Here is a 21,145-nt window from a genome sequence, read left to right on the forward strand (position 1 = left end):
CCGGTGTTTCGGCCTATTTGGGCTTCGTCAGTATAGTGTAGCAAGTTAAAAAAGTTGTTTGTTAACTTGTAAAAGGATTACTACAGGAGCAAGGTTACCATTTTTTTTGGTCAGATTGTTAGAAGACCCGCAGTCGCAAGGCTACAACTAACATTGCCAAGGAGGTAAGCCTACCTGAGGAAATGAAAAGCCATAACATTATTAAATAAAATGATGTTGGATAATCGAGTACAAATATAAAAATAAACAAGTTATGTTAGTTGTAGCAATGTTAGTTGTAGCCTTGCGACTGCGGGTTTTCTAACAATCTGACCAAAAATGGTAACCTTGCTCCTGTAGTAATCCTTTTACAAGTTAACAAACAACTTTTTTAACTTGCTACACTATACTGACGAAGCCCAAATAGGCCGAAACACCGGTGTATATAGTTGCACAGAAATGTATGGAATGATGACCCTTCATCATTTTATATATTTCCAACTAAATTCACATTCAATTTACGAGTATTAGCCAATAATTTTGCTTGTTTATTTTTATATTTGTACTCGATTATCCAACATCATTATATATATATATATATATATATATATATATATATATATATATATATATATATATATATATATATATATATAAACAAAAGATGTAGATCTTTGAAACACACTCAGTGATCAAAAGATCCACAGGTACTGGTTTGGACGACCACTCGTACGAAAACAAACAAATGAAATAGAGAATGCGGAAAAATTCCCTTACGAACAATTATATATATACGTCTTCATATCAAGGCGAGATCCGACTAAATCGAGGACAACCCGAGATCCACCAATAGGAAATTAATTATTGGAGTATATTGTTCATAACTATCTTTATAATTAACATATTAATCATGGCACACTTAGAGGGGAAAAGATTTTTGTACTTAAATTTTTCTGATAAATTTACAGCGAAACGAGATCCGTAGCTGAAAAGTAAAGGGGAGGACTTATATACGAAATTTTAGATATTTACCGATCAACGCGAGATCACACTGATGCCAGCTCTAAAGAGTATTAGTCGAGCGATTGGAGCTCGTGTTGTATTGTATATTTCCCACGATATACAGATATATAGCGGGCGGAGTCAATGACGGCACCAACAGCGTTGTCTCGAATTCTTTATGTAACTTTTAAGTATCGCTTCTTTTGTGTCTTTAACGTCTACGATTTACCTTTCAGAAGGTCCCTTAGTTTTGTTACATACATAAGGGTGTGAAAAAAGAAAAAGAATACTTCACAAATAATAACCATTTAATAATGATAATTATTTGCAATACAATATTTTAAAACTATACATTAATATTCTTAAAAAACACTTACTACGAAACCAAAATGTAATTATTATATTCTTAAATAATACAAATTATTACAAAATAATTATTTAAATGATTGCTTGTTTTAAAAATACATTACAAGAAAGTAAAAATTTTTATTATTATTATTAAAGTTTAAAAAATAAAATAACTCAATATGTAATTATTATTTGGTAGTTAAAAAATGATTTTAAGTAAAATGATGTAAAAGATAAAAAGAAACACACATAATTTTCAGGGTCAACTCCTAATTGCCTGAAAATTTGGATTTAGATTCTACCCATCCCCCACTTCAAAGTTGAATTTGTGCCGTTGATTGCTTTTACTTGGAGGGTGAAAAAATATACGTTTAAAATAAGTCCGGAAACAGATCTGACTAACTTTAAGCAACTTTTGTTCTATAGAGTTTTTTTAACTTAGGTACTAGGTTAATTCAGTAGTAGGTACTAGAGTCACTTGCGACTAAAAATGTTTACTTTTCAATAAAAAAAAACACGTTTTTCGGCGGTTTTTCGCAAATACTTAAAAAGTAAGTATTTTATCGAAAAAATATTCTTAGAAAAAATGTAGCATATAAAAAAAACGAAAAAATGGTATATTCTCAGTCTATAGAACCAGTAAAAGTAAATTTGTAGCTCATAAAAAAGACGATCTTATCCTTCAAATTCCAAATCAAATATTTTAACGTGATACATAGTACCAAAAAATGAAGCTCTTTTCGGGGAAAACCCATTAAAATTTTTTTAAAGTGTTTACAAAAAGGTTTGTTATATTTTATAAAAGTTATATACGGGTAGGAAAGACAACGGAACGAATTTTCGAACATTTAAACAGACGACATCACAGATTTACCAATTTCTGGACAATTGACCCAAAGCCTAGATTCTAACAACGAAACAGTTGTGGATTTTCAAGTTCTCAATGAGAGTCAGAATGAAAAAACAGTGACCTCGAGTATGATGGTTTGGAGAATTTGGCTGGTTATATCTGCCATAAATTGAAGGACTCCAGTATTCAATCCGAAGATGTTTCAACGTACACGTGGGTTGATCATTTGAGTAAGTGTGGTTTATGTAAACCATCAGACACTCTCTTGTCATATATTAAGTAACTGGAGACAATTTTTCCTTCCACATGAATGGTGATTCCATTTTGGTAACTAAAAATTATTTAGAAAACCTTATGTCCAAAAGTGTAACTGTAGACTGTTCTAACAAAGCGAACAAGTTATTTTTTAGGTCTCGGATGTACTTCCGAATTAAAGAATTAAACAAGTCTCTTAACAACCTGACATTGCGTAAAAGAAAAATTATGAAAACTGCTACATAGTTGCTGTATGTACGTCTATTTCACATGCACAAAATTTAAATAAAGTGCATGGCATGAAAACTGCAAAACTTATTTTTGTCTTTTCCAAGCCTCTTACTTAAATCTGATGAAATACATTATTTAAAAAGTAAAAAATTTTGTTTTTTTATCAATCCATTAAATTTATGGTTTTATTTTGGGGCTTTTCTTCCCCTTGGTATAAATTATATTTACTAATGTGTAGGCCACTAATCAATTTTTGCCAACTAACGAAATATAATAATTTTATTAGATATCGATTATATGAATATTTTTATTTTCCGGATACCAATATAATCAAGAAACTGGGAACTAATAACTGAAAATCAATTTAAATAAAAGTAAATAGTTTAATAATTTTCCTCTAAACTATAAAAATCACTTAGTTTCTTTTAGTCATAATTCATTCATTTGTACTATTCTCAAATTTCATTCGCGTTCGTATTACGAACGCATAGACGGGACTATGCTTTACTCTGTTGCTGACGTCATGCGCCAATCGGACGAGCTTACGTAACTAGAATATCAGGGTGTGCATATTTCCGGGTCCCGGTGAATTCGTATCTATTTTAATCCCCCATTCTAATTACAGGCCAACTGGCAACTCTGGTGCGCAGATAATTTTTAGATAACCCATTAACTACCGGTGAATTGGTAACTTTCATTTTTTAAGTATTGTTGATAATCTAATATCGGGATTCCAGGTATTTAGCTGCACTCCTAGAAAATGGAAAAAATGGCACAGGAAGTGAAACCGATGATGAAACGAAACGCAAAAGAGAAAACTTGGATGATTGTTTTAATAGAAGTAAAATTAAAAAACGGTCACCAAGCAAAGCAGGCAACGAAAACAAGGAAGACATGGAAAATGTTATGATTACAATAATGAAAGAGCTAATGAATAAAAACGATGAAATGCTTCAGGAAATAAAACAGGAAAGAATAACAACAAACCAATAAAGAGTTAATGGATGTAAAGCAGAGAATCAAAAACTAAAAAAAGAAGTAAAACAGCTACATGAAAGAATGGAGCAACTGGAGAAATTTAGCAAAAAGAAAAGCTTGATCGTAACTGGGTTGAAAGTAGAAACAAATGATTATAAGAAATTAAAAGAAGAAATGGAAAATTTCATAGCCCAAGAGTTGCAAATACAAATAAAACTAAGAAGTTCAAAAAAAGTAGGAGAAACAGTATGCGCAATAGAAACAGAAGCCCTCACGGATAAAATGGAAATCCTAAACAAGAAACGTAAACTAAAACAGCATAAAGATCGTATCTATATAAACAACGATTGGACATCCAAAGAAAAAGAAATACAAAAGGAAATAACTAAAATAGCAAAGGACAAAAGAAGCAAAGGTAAGCAAACGAAAATCGGCTACAAGAAATTAATAGTGAATGGCAAAATCTAGATATGGGACGAAGAGAGAGAACAGCTGATAGAAAATTCAAAAAACTAATAAACGAAGAACAGCGGCTGAAATATGATATTGACATGGCAAAAAAAGACTCGGAAATGCAAACGGTTAACGAAAACAAAATAACGCACACAAAATAAAGAAATAATCTCAATAAGAAGAAAAGAACAAAACCCATTAGAATGGGATCTTGGAATATTAGAACCATGCTGGCAGTAGGTAAGATGCAAGAAATAGCTCTTGAAATGAAAAAATACCAACTAGAAATCATAGCCCTACAGGAAATACGATGGAAGAAAGAAGGAAAAATTGAGAAAAAAAACTTTAGCATGTATTATTCGGGAGAAAACAAACAGGGAACGAATGGTACGGCATTTATGGTGAACAAAAAAATGAGGGAAAAGTGATACAATTCAAAGCAGTTAATGAAAGGATATCTTACATAAGAAAATAAACAAGCCAACATCTCGATAGTCAATTGCTATGCACCCACCGAAGAAGCAAACCAAGAAGATAAAGCAGAATTCTACGACATCCTGGAAGAAACCTGTGAAAATATTTCGAGGAATGACATATTAATAATATTGGGTGATTTTAATGCAAAGATCGGAAAGGAGGACTATAATCGTAATGTAGCTGGCAAAGAAACCATTCATGAAACTACGAATGATAATGGAGGAGAAATCTGCAACCTAGCAGCAGCAACAAACACATATATAGTTAGTACTGGACATAAACATACAAAAGAACACAAAATAACATGGATGATACCAGGAAGAATGGATGGAAACCAAATAAATCATACTCTAATTTCGAAAAAGTGGACACAAATAGTACAAGACGTAAGGTCATATAGAGGGGCAAATGGAGGCACTGACCACATATTGTTGATAGCAAAACTTAAGATGAAAGTAATCAAAGCAAATAATCATAAGGAAGGAAAAAGGAGGAAATGGAATATAGCCAATCTGAAAACGCAAGAAACAAAGCAACAATATACAGAACAACTGGAACAGAAATTGGGTCAGTACAAGCACATAGAAATAGAAGGAGAATGGAAAAACCTAAAGAACAGCATAATAGAGACAGCAGAACAAATAATAGGATTCCAAAAAACAAAGAATCTAAAGAATGGTTTGATGAGGAATGTCACCAAAAAAGTCCACTGAAGCACCTCGCAAGAAACAAATGGCTACAAAGTGCCGAACAGGAACAACTGGACCAATATAGAAAAGAAAAACAAGAAGCATTGAAACTCTATAGAAGAAAGAACAACACATGGATCTCTGAACAAATGCAAGAATTAGAAACGAATAATAAAGACAACAAGAAATTGTTCGAATAGATAAAACAACAATGGAGTACCAAGAAATCTGTCACAAAAATAAACAAAAAAGATTGGGGAAAACATTTCACGGACCTATACAAAAACGACAATAAGGCATATTCAGAGGATGAGGATATAAGAGATAACAGAGATGAAGAGGAAGGCGCACCTACTTATCAGGAATTCATGGAGGTATTCAAACAACTAAAAGTAAACAAAACGCCAGGGCCAGATGAAATCAACAACGAACTGATCATCAACGGAGGAGAGGAGCTCACGAAGCGAATGCACAAGTTAATGGTTACAATTTGGAAGGCCGAAAGCATGCCCATAGAATGAAAAAACGGACACATCGCACCAATCTTTAAGAAAGGAGATCAACAATAGATGCAATACACGTACTGACACAAACAATTGAAAAAAGCTATGAACATGACATAGAATTACACATACTATTCATCGACTTCTAACAGGCCTTCGACAGCATATACAGACAACAATTATTAAAATAAATGAAAAAAATGGAGATACCGGCAAAATTAATAAGACTATCTAGAATGACAATAAAAGACTCAACAGCAAAAGTTAAAACAAATGAGGGCGATACAAATGACATCAAAATAGAACTTGAAGTAAGACAAGGAGACAGTCTGTCAACGACAAACGACACCATTTAATATAGCTCTAGAAGGAGTAATTAGTGACACAGGGCTGAAAAAGACAATCATTCAAAGCTCAACACAGATCATAGGATATGCAGATGACCTGGAACTGGTAGCACGAGATAAAAAAAAGACTAGAAGAGGCACTTTTAACCCTGGTAAGAGAAGCAAAGACGAGAGGATTAATAATCAATCAGAATAAAACAAAATATCTTATAAGCAAACGAGACAATGTAAACAGAATAACAGAAATAAAGATAGGTGAAAATACATTCCAGAGAGTAGACTGCTTCAAATATCTGGGAGTGATGGTGGACGGCAAAAACGGAAGGAGTATAGAGATAAACGAAAGAATTAAAGCAGGTAATAGAGTATATTGGAAATATCACCAATTACTCAAGGACAAAAACCTGAGCAAAAAAACAAAATCAAAAATATACACAGCAGCAATCAGATCAGTGATAGCCTATGGAGCAGAAGTAATGTGCCTTACGAAAAAAGACGAAGAAATGTTAAGAATAATTGAGAGAAAAGTTATGAGAAGAATACATGGCCCAGTAAAGACAGAAACAGGGGAATATAGAAAGCTGATGAACCATGAAATAATAAATATAAATAAAGGAGAAGATATAGTAAAATTCATTAAAGCACAAAGGCTCAGATGGTTTGAGCACACACAAAGAAGAGGGGTAGAAGAACTGATCAGGAAGATAATGAACTGAAAACCAGTAAAAAATAGACCAAGAGGAAGACCAGAAATAAGATGGGAAGATCAACTGCTAGAAGATATATCAAAGATGGAAATTGCAAACTGGAGAAAAAAGATTCAGGACCGGAGAGAGTGGAAGAAGATAGTAGAGAAGGCAAAAAAAACATCACAACCTATGAACTACGACCTAAAGGAAAATCGGACTAATTTACCGCGTGAAATGGATTAAAAGAGCTCATATTTGAGCGAACTATACTCTAACAAGAGTGAAAGGTCCATATAATAATTCCAGGTATGTACCTGTATAAATTACCCTCTTTGAAGTTGGTGTAAAAGGTATTCATCATTTATGTATTGTCTTTTGGAAGGATTACTAGAGAAAATCCAAATAAATTTTGAAAAAATGGCTGAAATCGCTGAAATTCTTGTAACAGATTTCGTAATGAGTGAACATGGGTGTAAGTTATTGGTGGTAAATGATTTTAAATTTCACTTAAAGAAAGTGCTAAAAAGTGGAAAACATTTATGGTACTGTTCTGCATCTGGTTGCCAGGCAAACTGTTATACCGACGGTTAGTTTTTTTTAATATTTTGAGTAGTAACTATGTTGGTTATCAACAGTTTGATGTCAAAAATGCACATTTTGCCATTTTTTGTCTACCAGTAAGAAGAAAAACATTCAAAACAAAATTTAAGATAACCGCATTATAGCGCATGTAAAACAATTTAAACAATGTTTTATAAATTTCGCTATACTTAATTGTTGCTTATAAAACTATAAATTAAGTCAGTTTAACGTTAATATAACTTATGTAAAAATACAACTTATATCTCGATATTACGTGAAATAGCTCAAAGCAATGAGTAAAAATACATGGTTTTTACGACACTCAGTGTAACTACGTAACAATTGTTTTAGTTTCTATATGGACGGAATAACAAAATTTATGTAAATCTGACCAATTTTTTCTCAATTTAATTATTTATTGACAATTTAAATTTAAAATAGCCGATTTTAAGAATTTTCGTCTATAAGTTACAATATTTTACCAAAAAACTGAAAAAAGAACCGGTTAGTTTATTGAAATAGCGTTAAAATGAGTTGAAGTAAAATAGAATTGGAGCTTTGTTTATCAATAAACATTAATGAAAAGTATACATTTGCGATGGGCTCTGTGTTGGCTTAATCCGTTACTATTCAAATTTATTTCTTACGTTTTAAGCTAACTACCTGAGGTACCCCTAAACCCTAAAAATGTCATCAAAACGACGATTTTGAAGCTCTTCCGACTGGATTAAAGAAGGTATTATCGATTCAAACAAAAGTTGTGTATTTTTAATTCTAAATTTCAACTATTTAATTAAAAATAAAGGGTTTCAGTTGATAATTCAAAGTTGCTACACCCACCGCTTTCGCAGGCAGAATAAGAACCCTGCTATTGCATAAGTATATAGATTTTGAAAAACCATTAAAAAAGCATTCCAAAGTTTTTTCGATATGCCGTCTAGTTCTCGAGATATTTGACAATCGCCTTTCTGGACAGAGCCCTTAAATAATGTAAATATTCTTATTCAAGCTAGACATAAGCCGAGTGAGAGAGCTGACCGTGAAATTCATTTGCGATGTTTCCAAATTTACCGGATCTCGGGTTGTCTGCAAAATATATATTTACCATATACACAACGGATCGCGCGCGCTGCCCTCTACAGCGGATTTAGTGGAACCACTGCAATATAAAATTTACCAAAAGGGGTGCAAAATGAGGTCCAGACAAAAATCGATTTCCTTGTACCCCAACCATTGTTACATCGAGATGTCACTATATACACGTGAATACAAGGTGAGATCCAAAATCGGATCTCGCCTTGCAAAACGGATCTCATCTTGTATAGCTTATGATACAAACGGATCTCGCCTTGATATGAAGACATATATATATATATATATATATATATATATATATATATATATATATATATATATATATATATATATATATATATATATATATAGATGCACGTTAAGTTGTGACTTCCGGTATACAGAAGAGGCTGTCCAACCTCCACCTTTTCTACTAGGAATTATTTTTTAAAAATTGTGTATTTGGTAAAAGGGGGGCTTATAAAATGGGACTACCTATTGAGGGGAAAGGATTTACCAAAATAAATTTTGTATATATATACGTATATACTGAAGCGTACAGCATACGTTATGGCTTCCATATATAGGGTAGTTCAATGCGCGTTGTCACTTCCAGCGGTGTTGTCATATTTTGGAAGTCACAACGACTTGTCTGCTAGATTTACCTCCTACTTTGAGCGTAATGTGTGATCTTTTGAAACTTTTACTGTGAATACAGTTGTCTGTGTTTTACAGTTGTCTATTTAAATTAAAAGATTGATACTCTTTGATTATACAGGTTTACAAAAAAATACATTTCGGACTATTTGACGAACCCATGTGACTAGGGGGTTTTTCGGGTCGCTGGTCACGAATTCGGGGTCCGCTGAACTCTATCACGTCAGGTAAAGTCATTTAAAGGTCAAATCAAGATAAATCGACAGTCGCTCTGAAAAAGTATATTAGGGGGATTTTGGGGTCGCTTACGACGAATCCGGGATCCGCTGACCTCTATCACGTCTAGCTGAAGGTCATTTCGAGGTCAAATCAAGATAAATCGACAGCATCGCTCTGAAAAAGCATATTAGGGTGTTTTTGGGGTCGCTGATCACAAAACTGGGGTCCCTTGAGCACAACCACCTCAGCTAAAGGTCACTTCAAAGTCAAATCAATTTTGTGGACACGTCCTGATTTGACCTTGAAATGACCTTTACATGACGTGGTAGAGCTCAACGGACCGCAGTTTTTATGATCAGCGACCCCAAATGTCCCCAGTATATATTTTCAGAGCCATTGTGTCGATTTATGTTGATTTGACCATAAAATGACCTTGAACTAGACGTGATAGAGGTCAGCGGACTCTGGATTCATCTTCAGCCACCCCAAAAACCTCCTAATATACATTTTCAGAGCGACTGTCGATTTATCTTGATTCTACCTTGAAATGACCTTTACTGGACGTGATAGAGGTGAGCGGACCCCGGATTCGTATTCAGCCACCCCAAAAACTCCCTTGTCATACGGTTTCGTCAAATAATCCGAAATTTAGTTTTTTTTGTAAACCTGTGTTATTTATGATATGATTGATATTTATTTTACAAATACTAATGTTTTATTATTGCTGTAAAATGGATTTATTGAAATTAATTAAAAAAGTGTTAATAGTAAGTTATTTGTTTATGAAAATTATATCAAAAATGTTAATAAATAAATTTGAACTTATAGAAAATTTTCATATTTATTATTTTTCTTGATTAAATTTTGAATTTTACATTTTATGACAGACACCGTCCTTTTAATTTTTGATGTACCAGTAATAATATGTAATAAGAAAATTAAATGGCTAAATACCCCAGGTGGGGATGAGCCGCTAAAAAGCTATCTAGATCTTTTTCAAGCAGATTAGTCCCAGTCTGCTACTCGATACTATTGACTGTGTTTCTCCATTTCTTTCTATCCTGTCTGTTTCTGCTAGTCTCTAATTCCTGCCCTATGTAAATCTTCCTTTACTTCGTGTAACTATTTATTCTAGTTCCTCCGCGCCTCCTTCTAGCTCCGGGTTTCCATTGTAAAAATTGAGTTTATAGTTGTTGCTCTACCTGCTCTCCATATATGCCCCAACCATCTAACACTGTGCTGAAATCTGAAAATCTGGAATAATATCTACCCGGGTCGAAACATTTTTTTTTTAATTTATGAAACAGTTCGTGAAGTATGCTTTTTGCGAACGCACGCGATGTTTAGAGCATGAGCTACAACGGAGCGAGTGCTATACATTGCGTAAGTTCGCAAAAAGTACTTCACGCACAGTTTCATACAATATTTTATCTACGATAAACAAATAAAAAAACTGTAACTCTTCGTCACTGGAATTCATTTCTATTCTACAATTTTTATAACTTTGACATTTAGAAATTCTTATTTCTTTCAAACCACAAAACTGTCAATTTTTTTTTGTAATTTAGGCTCACTATGTCATCACCACGACAACGCAAAAGTTAAGGATATTTGATTATATAAAAGTGTGTCAAAAACAGTGCGAAAAAGTAAATCCCATTTAAAATACACTGTTACTTTAGGCACACTTTAAACTAAACCCTTCACGCACTGCTATCTATAATGACAGTTTTCACAAACTAAAAACTTATACATAGTATGATATAGAGTAGATAAAAGTCATTTATTAATTGTTAATTAATTATAGTCAGAAGAAAATTAGATCATGCACCCCTTGTTTTTTATAATTGTTAACATACTAAATTGCATATCCAATAATTATTGTTATCCATTAAATAGATCGATGCAGATCAGCCTTATATCGGATCCTCTACTAGTAGTCCGTTCGCTGACGGTAAAATATTGCAAAACCCATAAATTTTGAAATTTGTGAAACCGCTGACATGAAATTTGGCATACACATAGGTAACATGTCAAGGAAGAAAATTGATATTGTGCCGATGTGTGCTTTTGCCATGGAGGTGACTTTCACCTCGTCTCGGGATGAAAAAATATACGTTCAAAATAAGTCCGGAAATTGATTATCTAACTAATTCTACGCAACTTTTGTTCTATAGCATGTTTTCACTTTTTTCGAGTTATTTGCGACTAATCATGTTCATTTTTCAACAAAAAAAACTCCTTTTAACGTTTTTTTGCAATTAACTCAAAAAGTAAGTATTTTATCAAAAAAACCATTCTTAGGAAAAATATAGCCCATAAAAAAGTGTGTGTGCCATAAGAGTTGTAACTAATAAAAAATAGGTTCATACACGCCAAATTCCAAATTGAATATTTCAACGTGAACTGTCAAAAACTAAAGCACTTTTTGGGGAACACTCATTACAACTTTTTTCTAGTGTTAAAAAAAAAGGTTAAGAAAGTTTTTAGCATTAAATTAAGGAAGGAAGTTACGCTCAAAATGAAGATCCTTTTTTTTTGTAAAAAATCATAAAATTCACCCCCTAATTAGCATCCTAAATGAAATTAATTGTCACCACTTCACAAGTTGATTTACTGTGTATGTATTGTTTATAAATATGATCTGTAAGCTTCATCAGTTCAAAGATCTTATTTTTGAAGGGGATGTAATTGAAAGGGATTAAACTAGTCACTAACCAACTGTGTATGCCAATTTTGAACAGCCATATCTTAACCAATATTTGTCTCAAAGAAAAACACATAATCCTAAATATTCAGAAAGGCAAAACCTACATTTCTTACTCTTCGTAAATTTTGGTATCACTAATAAATTTTATGTCATTAAAAAAAACATTTTTTTCAAAATAAAGAAAAATTTACTTTAAAACCAATTTTTTTCAAAAATAAGCCCTTTAAGCCGATGAAATTACAGATCATATAAATATTACATAAGTTAAGTATATAACTTGTGAAGCGGTAAGTATTAATTTCATTTGAGATTCCAATTAGGTGGTGATTTTTCGGATCTTTTTAACAAAAATAGGACCTACTTTATTTTGAGCGTATGTTTAGAACTTTTTTAGAAAACATAAAAAAGATTTTTTTAAAACTTTAAAAAAGTTGTAATAAGTTTTCTCAGAACAGTGCATCATTTTTTGGTTGCTATCATTTTTCGGTTATTTCACGTGATATTATTTCGTTTTTAAATTTGACGAATATGAACCTGTTTCCTGTTTTACATTAGCTACAACTTTGCTTCTACTGATTCTAAAAGTTCATACGTACATCAATTTTGTTACTTTATAAGCTATATTTTTAATGGTTTTCCCGATAACATACTTACTTTTTGAGTTATTGGCAAAAAACCGTATAAAAGTGTTTTTTTCTTGAAAAATTGACATATTTTCGCGCAAATAACTCAAAAAGTATTAACTTAGTGAAAAAATTCTATATAACAAAAGTTGCTTAGAATTAGTCAGTTTATCTTTTTCCGAACTTATTTTGAACGTATACTTTTCACCTCCGAGAAGAGGAGAAACTCACCCCTAGGACAAAGTTTTCTTTTCACTTTTTTTCTTTGACATGTTACCTATGTGTATTCTAAATTTCACATCAATCCGTTGTTTAAAATTTGAAGCAAATCCGTTAATGAACTATAATACTATTTCGATAAGATCGTAAAAAACGAATCAGAATATTTGTTTTGTTTGTATAATAATTATTGCTTTAGCATACAGTCAAGTCGCCCTTGAATCCGAAACATTTTTGTTTAAAAGAAAATAAAATTTTTATTGTGTATTGGAATAATATGTTCAAGCAGACATTTCCGTTCAAATGTTTAGTCACAACATACAACATATCAATGTTAAATATTATTAGAGCAACCTTAGGGTGTCACATTCCTTTTAATGACCTACACAGATTTTTATTACCTACTGCTGATAAAGTGATATCAAATATCACTCGTCGACATCTCAGTATTAATTTGAAATAATAAAATATAATAATATGTAGTTTTGTATTCTAAAATATTTGGAAAAAATACCTACCTATGTATTTTTACCTATGAAGAGTACAGGTTCAATATCGGCAAATGAGTTTTGTTTTAAATACCGTTCGTATAGAGGTGTTCGTTAAGAGATAAGCGCAAAATCTTGGTCCAATGCTAATTAAATGCACTAATTTTTTTCGAATTCTTAGAAAACTAATAAATATTTTTGAAAAATTTAAACGCAGAATGGAAGAATTCATTATTACCGAGGGCCGAAGTTCCCTGAAAACTTATATAATGTTTATTTTAATAAGATAACGGGATGCAAAAACAAGAGAAAAGTTAGTGTAATTTTTAATTTCGAATATTTCATTCAAAAGAAACTTTTTGTTTATTCTAAGGGACTTTCGGTCCTCCGTAATATGTAATCTTTCATTGTGGGTGTAAGTTTTGAAAAGTATTTCTTAGTTTTCTCAGGATTCGAAAAAAATGAATGCATTTACATAGCATTGGACCGAGACTGCGCCTACCCCATTAAGAGAGAGTTTACTGTATTTCATATTAATACCATAATTTATTACTTTAAACTTTTTATCGCTCTTGATTCATTTTTTCGTGTATTTAATTCCATTCAATTGTAATTGTACATTCAATTTTTTACACGTTTTATTACTTTCGAAATAACAATAACTATAAAATCGATTTTTCAGCCTACTTGGGTCAAAAAATACGCAATTTTCGGAAATTTCGTTAAATGAGAACATTTACCTACATTTATTGTATTTAAGCTTTTAATAAGATTTTTTAAAATAATTTAGATTATTTAATAGATACATTCACCGGCACGAAAACGGGCACCCCAAAAAATGGGTCATTTTTGATGGCTCGTATCTCCTAAACCTATTGTCCGATTTAAGTATTTTTTTAATATGTTATAGCCTTATTCTTTAACAATATCGCTGTAATAATATTGCTTCTAGACAGGTAAATTATCATTGTATACCGGGCGTACCAATCAAACTGGGTTTTTTTCTCAATTTTCACAACACCCTGTGGAATATTCTAGCCTTTATACAATATTGAAATTAAAACCTAACTATAGCCCCAGGTTTTCTTAACATTCTGTTTTTTTATTCATTCGCTTATGTTGGATAATAAAACAGTTAGCGACTTAACAAGTAGCCATGTTCTTTATCAATACATGGTGTTTCTAAATAAGTGCGACAAACTTTAAAGGGTATAATGATCGTTTACTTGATAAAGCTATGTCCGCAAATGCTTCTTCTTCTCTTCTTCTACGGCACTACAGCCCAAATTGAGCCTTGGCCTCCTTTATTTTTTGCCTCCACCCTTGCCTGTCTGTGGCTGCTCTTCTCCATACACGGACACCTAAAAGGGCTTGTGCGTCGCTGTTTACTGTGTCTTCCCAGCGCTTTCGTGGCTTCCCAACCGGTCTCTTTCCTTGCATTCTAGCATTCAGTGCTCGTTTTGGTAGCCTATCATCTCCCATTCTTATCACATGTCAGGCCCATTGCAATCTTTGTAATCTAATGAAGTCTGACAGGGGCGTTTCCTTATAAAGTTGATAAAGCTCGTTGTTGTATCGACTTCTGAAGATTCCGTTTTCCCTCACAGGTCCTAGTATGTATTCTCCTAAGTACTTTCCTTTCGAATGTGTCGAGTTTGTTTTTGGATGTTTCTTTCAGCACCCAGACTTCACTGCCATAGCATGTTATTGGTCGAATTAAGGTTTTATAGATTCTCATCTTTGTATTTCGGTGGACACTTTTTGACCGAAATATATGGGAGAGGGCAAAATAAGCTCTGTTTGCCTGCGTTATTCTCTTCCTTATTTCTCCATCTTCTGATCCGGCGGCATATATTTCTACTCCCAGGTATGTAAACTTTTCAACCGTTTCAATGTCATCTTCATGTATAATCCGCAAATGCTTGCAAATATAAAATTCTTTTGCCAAACGATCATTATTTTTTTATGCAGAATTACTCATTAAAGTTTGTCGCACTTCTTTAGAAACACCCTGTATCGATAAAGAACATGGCTAGTTGTTAGAGTCCCTAACTTTTTCATTATCCAACGTAAGCGAATGAATAAAAAAACAGAATGTTAAGAAAACCTGGAGCTATAGTCGGGTTTTAATTTCAATATTTTATTAAGGCTAGAATATTCCACAGGGTGTTGTGAAAATTGAGAAAAAAAATCCAGTTTGATTGGTACACCCGGTATACAATGAAAATTTATCTGTCTATCAATAATATTATTATAGCGATATTGTTAAAGAATAAGGCTATAACATATTAAAAATTACTTAAATCGGCCAACAGGTTTGGGAGATACGAGATATCAAAAATTACCCATTTTTTGAGGTGCCCGTTTTTCGTGCCGGTGAGTGTAGATTGAATTAGAAGTTCATTGTAAAAAAGGAAGTAAAAAAAATGTATAGGTAAAATATTATAGATTAAAATAAGTACAGATAATATATAATTATAGAGATATATTATAATCACTTATTGTACCTTCGTTTAAGGCTAACTTTAAAAGTAAAGCAGATCTGCTATTATTCATGTTTAAAAAACAAAAGGCACACAAAATACTAAGTACGATTAGGACCGCGAATCTAGAACAAATGAATGTCTGGAAACCGTTACACAGGGTTTACAAAAAACGGAAGTCACATCGAGCGGTGTGGTATACGGAAGACGCTACGCGTTGTGTACATAACCTGTATAGTAGTACGGGAGCGACACTAGCGCTGGAGATATACCGTCGAACTAAAATCTGATCTTATGAGTATGTGAGATACGATATGACTTCCGGCGAAATTTTTAATATAAGCGTTCTGATACCATTTAGTAGCCAAATTCGTAAAAATATAGGCAAAACGTTGTGACTTCCGAAATCGGAAGTCATAACGGTATATATGAAGTGACAACGTATTACGAGTATCTACTTTGGAAGTCACATGGATACATGTACCAATATATATATATATATATATATATATATATATATATATATATATATATATATATATATATATATATTGATACATGTATCCATGTGACTTCCAAAGTAGATTCTCGTAATACGTTGTTACTTCATATATACCGTTATGACTTCCGATTTCGGAAGTCACAACGTTTTGCCTATATTTTTACGAATTTGGCTACTAGATGGTATCAGAAGGCTTATATTAAAAATTTCGCTGGAAGTCATATCGTATCTAACATACTCATAAGATCAGATTTTAGTTCGACGGTATATCACCAGCGCTAGTGTCGCTCCCGTGCTACTATACAGGCTATGTACACAACGCGTAGCGTCTTCCGTATACCACACCGCTCGGTGTGACTTCCGTTTTTTGGCAACCCTGTGTAACGGTTTCCAGACATTTATCTGTTGTAGATTCGCGGTCCTAATCGTACTTAGTGTTTTGTGTGCCTTTTGTTTTTAAACATGAATAATAGCAGATCTGCTTTACTTTTAAAGTTAGCCTTAAATGAAGGTACAATAAGTGATTATATATCTCTATAATTATATATTTTCTGTACTTATTTTAATCTATAATATTTACTTACCTATTTACTTATATAAATTCATTTTTCTCGTGTTTTTGTTTACTTCCTTTTTTACAATGAACTTCTAATTTAATCTACACTCACCGGCACGAAAAACGGGCACCCCAAAAAAATGGGTAATTTTTGATGTCTCGTATCTCCCAAACCTGTTGTCCGATTTAAGTAATTTTTTTTAATATGTTATAGCCTTATTCTTTAACAAAATAGCTATGATAATATTGTTGATAGACAGGTAAATTTTCATTGTATACCGGGTGTACCAATCAAACTGGGTTTTTTTTCTCAATTTTCACAACACCCTGTGGAATATTCTAGCCTTTATAAAATATTTAAATCAAAGCCTAACTATAGCTCCAGGTTTTATTAACATTCTGTTTTTTTATTCATTCGCTTACGTTGGATAATAAAAAGTTAAGGACTTTAACAACTAGCCATGTTCTTTATCGATACAGGTGTTTCTAAATATAAGTGCGACAAACTTTAAGGGGTAATTTCTGCATGAAAAAATAATGATCGTTTGGCAAAAGAATTTTATATTTGCAAGCATTTGCGGACATAGCTTTATCAAGTAAACGATCATTATTTTTTCATGCAGAATTACCCCTTAAAGTTTGTCGCACTTATTTAGAAACACCATGTATTGATAAAGAACATGTTTAGTTGTTAAAGTCCCTAACTTTTTTATTATCCAACATAAGCGAATGAATAACAAACAGAACGTTAAGAAAACCTGGGGCTATAGTTGGGTTTTAATTTCAATATTGTATAAAGGCTAGAATATTCCACAGGGTGTTGTGAAAATTGAAAAAAAAACCAGTTTGATTGGTACGCCCAGTATACAATGATAATTTACCTGTCTAGAAACAATGTTATTACAGCGATATAGTTAAAGAATAAGGCTATAGCACAGGGGTGGGCAAAAGCCGGCCCGCGGGCCGGGTCCGGCCCTTTCGCTTACTTTGTCCGGCCCGTTGAAAAACCCCGCAAGTACCTAATCTTTTTAATCCCTTTTATGTGATTTTGTTGAAATCAACAGTAATAGTTTGCATAGTGTTCACATAAATTATTAAATATATAAATAATAGAGAGTATTATAATTACGAACAGCCTTAGCTAACTATATTTTTAAAAACTGTTTAATTGTAACTATTTACTTTAAATTTCTTTTAAAATATAGGGAAATCCCCGGAGATTCATAATTGTTTATTCGGTATTAATAATCGTATTTAACTCTCAAGGTCTCAAGACAAGCACTCGGTGTTTGGGTATCTATTTCAACCATATCACTGACAGTTTATGATCTAAATACCTCAGCACTTTGGTCCCAATAATATGATTCTTTATTTATTAAATCTGAATTAAGTATGGTTGTTTGGAATACCTACTTCAGTATAAAATTCATTGTTACCGATTTTTGCCGAAGTTTTACAACTACTTCGAAAGACGCGTATAAGTTTATTTTGATTTAGCACTGCTCGTATTTCCTATTACTCCTCATATTTCTTTTGATACAGTGTGTGTTATTTTGCAAATATATAATAAATTGAAAAAGTGGAGGACATTTTGTAAGTAAAATTTGAAAACATTGTTTTTATTTTATTGTATTAAAATATTTATTTGTAAGCATTTGCAAAATGATACAATCTAAAAAAAGAAAAGTTGATTTGGAATGCAGAAATTTTAATGAAGCATGGACAGAAAAATACCTTTTTACGAACATTGGTAAGAAAGCAATTTGTTTAGTTTGCCATTAAACCATTGCTGTTTTCAAGGAATATAATTTAAAGAGGCATTTTACATCAAAACATCCAAAATATGCATCGTTTTCTTTAGAAGAACTTAAAAATGCTGCAGACAACTTAGCAAAAAACTTAAATAAACAACAAAATATTTTTAGCAAACAAAGTAACATCGAGAAATCTACCACACAAGCAAGTTATGTTATTGCACACAAAATTGCTAAGTTATGTAAACCTTTTTCTGGAGCAGAATTTGTTAAACAGTGCATGGTAGAAGTGTCGGAGATATGTTGTCCTGAAAAAAAACATATTTTTGAAAATTTAAGCCTGTCAAGGAGAACAATAGTACGACGGATCGAAAATATTTCAGGAAATTTACTCGACCAGCTAAAAACAATAATTGCTGATTTTACATATTGTTCTCTGGCGTTGGATGAGTCCTGCGATATTACTGACACAAGTCAATTATTAATATTTATTCGGGGCATTAACAAAAAATGTGAAATTCGCGAGGAACTTCTTAGTGTGCATCCAATGAAAGATACAACTACCGGTGAAGACTTCTTTAACGCTGTTGAAGAGTGTTTAGTTAAAGTAAATTTACCTTGGAACAAAATAGTAAGCATCACTACGGATGGCTGTCCTAGTTTAACAGGGAAAAATGTGGGCTTACTAAAACGAATCAGCGACAAAGTAAAACAGTTGCAGCCAGAACAAGACATATTATTTTTACACTGCATTATTCATCAAGAAGTGTTATGTAGAAAAGTTTTAAAATTGAATCACGTCGTTACTGTTGTGACAAAAGTTGTAAATTTTATCCAGGAACGTGCCTTAAATCATCGACAGTTTGTTGAATTTTTGAAAGAAATTGAAAGTGACTTTTACGAAATTCCTTACTACACTGAGGTGAGATGGCTTAGCATCGGTAAAGTTTTGGACAGATTTCAATATTTGCTTGATGAAATAGTATCCTTCTTGTCGATAAAAGAAAAACTACATGATTTTCCTGAATTGCAAAATGAGGCATGGCTAAACGATTTGTCGTTTTCTGTAGATATTGTAAAATATTTAAATGAACTTAATGTAAATTTACAAGGGAAAAACCAGTTCGCTTTCAATATGCACTCAAATGTCAAAGCATTTATGATAAAACTAAACACGACGAGAATTATTGAAAAATTCTGATTTTCTTAAATATAGTTCAGTAACACAAGACCTGCATACTGAATTCCAAAGAAGATTTCAAGATTTCAAAGCTATTGAAAAACCTTTGTCATTAATTAGTCAACCTTTCAATTTCGATGTGCAAGAAGCTCCTGTTGAAATTCAGCTAGAATTAATTGACTTACAGGCAAATAATTTATTAAAAGAAAATGTTCAATCAAACGAATTGAGTGCTTTCTACGGTGCCTTGAATACAGAACATTTTAAACATTTTTTAAACTATGTTCAAAAATACCTAGTTTTATTTGGTTCGACATATATTTGTGAAAGAACTTTTTCGTTGATGGTTTCCACGAAAAATAAATATCGATCACAAATTACTGACGAAAATCTACACTCGGTATTAAGGATTGCTACAAGTGATTTGGATCCCAATTTTGAAGAAATAATATCACATGAACATTCGCGATTTCACGTTTCGCACTAACTATTATAGAAGTTATACTTATAATGAGTATTCTATTAATTTTAACGTTTAATGTTTGTCTTTTTTTTTATAATTTTATTTAATATTAGGTATATTTACAAAATATGTATCAATATAAATTAATTTGTATCGTTAAAATATAAATAAATAAGAAAATAAAATCTTTCAATAACTGATTTATTTAATTACCATTAATTTATTATTATTCTTCTAACGCCGACTCCACTAATGAAGGTTGGCTAAAACACCATTGCAAATTCGTCTCTATTTTCTGCTTTTCTTAAAAGCGTCTGTGTGTTTAACCCGGTCGCATATTTACAGATGCTAGCGTGTGTAGACACCAGGGTGTTGAAATCAGTTAGGGTTTGGGAAAACAGTACATTTACAGATGCTAGCGCGTGTTGACACCACGGTGTGCCGCGGTGTTGAAATCAGTTAGGGTTTGGAAAAACAGTACATTTACAAATACTAACAGATTTTCGACACCAGAGTGTTGAAAGCAGCTAGCTTTTTTAGTGGTTATGCATGCATATATGCTAACGGCTATTGACACTGATTTTATATACCTACTGCTGTGGAAAAATATTTAAGTGATTTAGGTATTAATAAATAATTAAACGTTGTTGGGATGTAAACAATAATATATTAACACAAAAGAACAACATACAAAATAATGAAAAAAATAGGAAATAAGCCACAATTACATTGAAAAAAATAATTCTATTAACGTTTCGATGCCCAAATCGGGTGTCGTTGTCAAAATACAAAATACTACTAAATTAAACAAAAATGTTGTTTCTTAGTAAAAAA

At 32.3% G+C, this 21,145-nt stretch overlaps 1 protein-coding gene across 3 annotated transcripts in view; it reads left to right on the forward strand.

Moving 5' to 3' along the window:
• The window catches only part of LOC114347035 (227 kDa spindle- and centromere-associated protein-like), a 1,075,867-nt gene that overhangs the window by 74,230 nt on the left and 980,492 nt on the right, over nt 1-21,145 (forward strand). The gene's annotated exons all lie outside the window — the stretch shown is intronic.

Source organism: Diabrotica virgifera, chromosome 1 (genome assembly GCF_917563875.1).
Source record: "Diabrotica virgifera virgifera chromosome 1, PGI_DIABVI_V3a".
NCBI lineage: Eukaryota > Metazoa > Arthropoda > Insecta > Coleoptera > Chrysomelidae > Diabrotica > Diabrotica virgifera.